A 4,962-nucleotide genomic window follows, 5' to 3' on the forward strand; every position below is an offset into this window, starting at 1 on the left:
GTCGTCTCGAGAGCACGTAGCTATAAACTCCAAATTGAATTCAACTCCTACTGTTTTATCAAATTTTTAAAGGAAAAAAATGAATCTGTAAAAATATGGACACTACTCTCGATCTTTTACGATCGGGCTATGTCAGGGGCTAGTGATTTATTACCTACTTGGTGATGTCAATATTTTGCAAGTTGAAGGCCAACGAATACATTAATAAGGTGATGCTCGCAAGAGCTCATAACTAATCCTCGTTGTAGTCTTTACAATATTGTCACGTGGACTACAACCATATCCATAAAGGTATTATCATCCTTCGATATTGCATCCAGCTGTGATTTCTTTGCTCCCTCGCATCGAGAACATGCATCAAAAGAAAGGAATGTTGTAAGAATTCAAATTAAAAACAGGCAATTTTGAATGGATGAGCAATTAAAAATATTTATATGATAATCTAAACATTTATATGATAATATATAATCTAATTATTATAATCACACATAGTGTGAACAGGGAGGCGGCGTGCTCCTTCCACAAAGAGTTATAATCCGAGGGAACGAGCCCTTCCTCGTGCATCGAGATTGAGAGCATCGAGAATAAGTCTCACGAATGGATAAGATACTACTCGTCAATTTTTGTTGCATTTTCATGGTCGCTCAATTCCTCCTATAGATCACAATCACAGTTTGCTACACATGCTACTACAAACCACCAATCCAACAATCTGATTAGACTATAGGCTGATCAAAACTTCAATCAGATCAAGAAGCAAGCGGAGAAATATCGGTCAATCCTTGTTTAATGCAATTGAGAGATTACCAGTTAAGGATTACAGCATCGAAGTAGCTTACGATTCAAGAGCAACGCTAAAATTGAAGACTACCAATTAATCATAACGAAGAGGACGATGACAACAATTCGAATACCGAAACATCTTATATTTCTTTAACCGAATTTTGGCCCATCCCCAACAACCATCTCCGATCGTAGTTACATATAATCATATACAGCAAACAAATTCGAGTATGGGAGTGATATTGAAGCACCACTTTCAAGGTAAAAAATGTGTAGTAGTGCATCTGTTGGCTTGAATTCAAGAATAAACCCTCTCAAGATTTAAGTACGATGTCATGCTTGTCGCAGACCCTGCTCCATACCAACTTAAGCAGTAGAGGTAGCTGTTACTACTCCTCGATTTGTTTTCTAGGCATCTTAAGTCTTCCAATGCAGCAATGACCTCGGTCTAGATCGCCACAATCAGATTCTCAGTGAGAAGCAAAATTTAACTATCATCGCATGTCAGAAATTGAGCCAACAATCCTTGAAGGAGAGAGGCCAAACCCCTACTCTCTCAAAAGCTACTTTTGTTAGAGCTTCATCAAGTCTTCCAGACAATGTCCCCAACCTCTGACTGCCCTAACAACTTACCTCGAGATGGTGGACCCAGAATATGCTTTCCAATCTCCTGCTTCAATCCTTCAAGAGAATCGACGATAGTATGTGGTCGTCGGATGTTGCCTCTTAGTCAAAATGTCCTCCAAAAATGCATCAAACATGCAAACAGGCAGTGAGGTTCATCCATAGCACGCTTGACTTTCACATCTAAGCATCCAATATAAGGAATGAAGGCTCCTATCACTGGGGTTGCAAACAAGGCAAACATACTACGAATGAGATGCTTGACCAAAGAGCCACCTTGCCCTCTACTATCAGATATATGATATGAGAACACCATCCGACCGACCACATTAGACATCAAAGAACGTAAACATTCACCCATGTTGATGGGTAGCTTCCCTCCTGAGATTGCTCTAGATACCTCGTAACTTAAGCTAGAGCTCCTCCGTTCTGATGTCCTGAAGCTTCAAAATCCCTTTGGAAGAGAATAACTCAAGAGTATGGAAGCTCTTTAATTCCCTCCACTGAGCTCCATACGACGCAAAAGTGAGACTGCTCTCCCTTCTGTAACCCCTACTGTGGGTGAGCTGTAGTGAGGGGCGATTTGCAAAAGCTCTGTCATGGGAAAGCAAGATTTTTTTGGCCATGGTTGGGTTGGAGTGAATGAGCTAAAGAAATTTAGAAGCAAAAAGATTTGACATTACTTGAATAAGAAACAAGGAATGATGAAAGTACATTGATTACAACCGTGCATTCGGAGCATTCGATCCTATCTATAAAGAGGTCGTAGATGGAAATCAAGTTGCAACATTAAAGGAGTGACACTGGCAACCGTTGTCCATTGGATGAGATCACACTGAGATGCATTCTCTTCTTTGTAAGACCGCTATAGTAGTTGCTGGGTTTTTTCCCCCCCAGTGAAGTCGGTTCCGTGTTTTGCCTAGCAAGGGTACTCAGATTGACTATTTGGTTCAAGAACATTTTGTGAAAATGGCACCTTCTCTCAACCACACATCAACACATGATGCGAGTAGTGCTGGACAAGATCATGCAGAGCACTTAGGAGGCCTCAAATCCACATCATTGTCATCGTTGTCATTGCCAAGCCTTCTACATACATTTTCACATATATTTTTGCAATGAGAATATATACATAGAGTGTATGCCTTGCTATTTGTAAGATTATATGCATAAATTAGTCCTTTTTTGTATTAATGCACCCATACCACTGGTTTTTCATCATATAGTTGGGTCAATCCTCCATGACTCGAAGACACCCCATGATGTGCTCATGAATGTCTACCCTTATTTTGAAGACCATACTACCCTTGCTTCCATTAGACACAACTTGCATTTGAAATTTTATGGCCCTAACTAAGTGTGACTATCGAGGCTTCTACAAATCTCTTATGTAACAATCTATATTTGTAGCCTTTCTTGGATGTTCTGTGTTTAGTCCACAAAGAGCCTAAAAAGCTTCCTCAACCTTATGTTTGGGTTTGATACATTACAACATAAAGTATGGTTCATTTTCTTGATTCTTCTCAAACACATCAAGAAATACAAAGTTATCCTCCTCTTCTAGTGCATCAGTGAGGTTATCAAAGCCCTCCCAAACTATGGTTCATTTTTTGTATATTTGGCATCGTCTCCATGTAGGGCATAGCTCCACTTTCATAATGATGTGATTGATTTCATCCTAATATGGCTTGACTTTGCTTCTATTGACAAATTTAGCCATCAAATTTCCTTAAAGGTCTTCCAATCACAAAGTATCACTTGTAAAGGCCTCATTTAGGTCACTAAGAAGGGAGATTCCAACCAAGTCTTTGTGGGGGTTAAAGGTCACTGTGCCTTTACCCCGGTTATGTACACATATATAAATGAATGAAAAAGAAGATTAGGGTGTTCTGCACCCACCAAAAACTTGTGTGACTCTCTGTTTCTCTCTCTCCCTCTTTTGTTCTTTCTTCCGTTGAGAGCACTCTCAACTAGTATCAGAGCCCAGGTGATCTAGCTGAGCATGCGTGAATGCCTAGAAGCTCAGCAGCTCTGTGGGAAGCTTTGTGGGTGACTTTACTTGCATCTGAGTGCGCAGAGACTTTGAAGGAACCTTTTGAAAGTCACTTTGGTTTTGCGAAGTGGTTTTGAGAGCTTGTTAAGTGTTTTCAAAGAAAAAGTCGTTTTTTAAGCTTTTCCCTGTTCCGTTCGACAATAGAGACTCCGTATTGACTTGTAGAGGCAACTATTGCTTGTTTTTTGTGTCCATTTCACTTCAGGAGCTTGGAAACACCTTCATTCTTGAATTTGGGATCATTTCATTGGATTTCTAACTCACTGTGTCAATTTCTACGTTTTTTTGGCCAGGTGTTAAAACTCAAGTTTGGAGCAACCATTTGCAGATCTGTCAGTTCCGGTGGACTTAGAATGTCCTATAACTTCTATGTTGCTCATCATTTGCACTCCGGTGGAGTTTACAAATAGTTCTGTTTCCAAAAACGTTTTTTAGTCCGTGTGTTGGACCCAGTGATTGAGAGCACGGTTTCCAAAACTGTTGGTCCCATTGCATTTCAGATGCCTAAAAACCCCTACTTGCTAGTTCTTGCGCGATTCGGTGGAGTATTTTCAGAGTTATAGATCTCTGTGTATTGGATTTCGTCTCTCTGTTATGCATTTTTCATTCTAAGGTTTTGAAACCTTAGATTTATGCCACATGGCAGTGAATAAGTGTTGACTCCCATTTCTCACTCATCGGTTGGGATTTTGGAGTTCCAACAGAAAAGATATATTTGCAGATTGTCTTGATGAGTCTGATTATGCAATGGCACCCATATTTTGAGGCATCTCAAGTTCTATTTTTAGTAGCGGTCATTGCCGTGGGACCATGATTTCTTGAGTATACCTTATGCAGATCACTCTAGTTGCAGTTTCAGCTGTGTGCGCTCAATTGTGGTGTGCATTGGGTTGCAGTGGATGATTTATAGGCTATTTGGATGCATTGTGATCCTTATTGGATGTGCTGATAGGCCCAGATTGCCTTGTGGGATGCTATTTTTTATGGACGCTTTGCACATGGATGCTATTTTATGCTGAGGGACAGCTTTGACACATTGCAGGTGATGCACTGATAGTGTTATGCTCTCTTGGATGAGATATTGGTAATGCATATGCCCATGGACGGTGTTTATGCTTGAGCCATTTGGCACTTATTGGCATTTTGGATTGCCATTGCAGTTGGCATTTTCTTTTGGGCCAGATTTGCTCATATGGATGCATAGTACATGCACATGAGTTAGCTGTATCTTTTGATGCTTTGAGCTTTGTGTTTTGGTGATATTTCATTCTATTGTGGCATACACATTTGGGTGCACCTAGTATTTGGTGTGATTTCTCTTTTACAGGCACTAGCATTTGGGATTTTGCTTCATTTGCATCATGGCATCCTATTCCATGTCTAAAAAGGAGTTTTTCAGCATTAAAAAGTTTGATGGGACAAACTTTTCTTTGTGGAAAGAACAGATAAGGGATGTGCTTATTCAAAAGAAGCAGATTAAACCCTTGGCAGGTACTGAAGCT

This window comes from Dipteris shenzhenensis, chromosome 9 (genome assembly GCF_047967505.1).
Source record: "Dipteris shenzhenensis isolate YYH24624 ecotype China chromosome 9, Dip_SZ_1.0, whole genome shotgun sequence".
NCBI lineage: Eukaryota > Viridiplantae > Streptophyta > Polypodiopsida > Gleicheniales > Dipteridaceae > Dipteris > Dipteris shenzhenensis.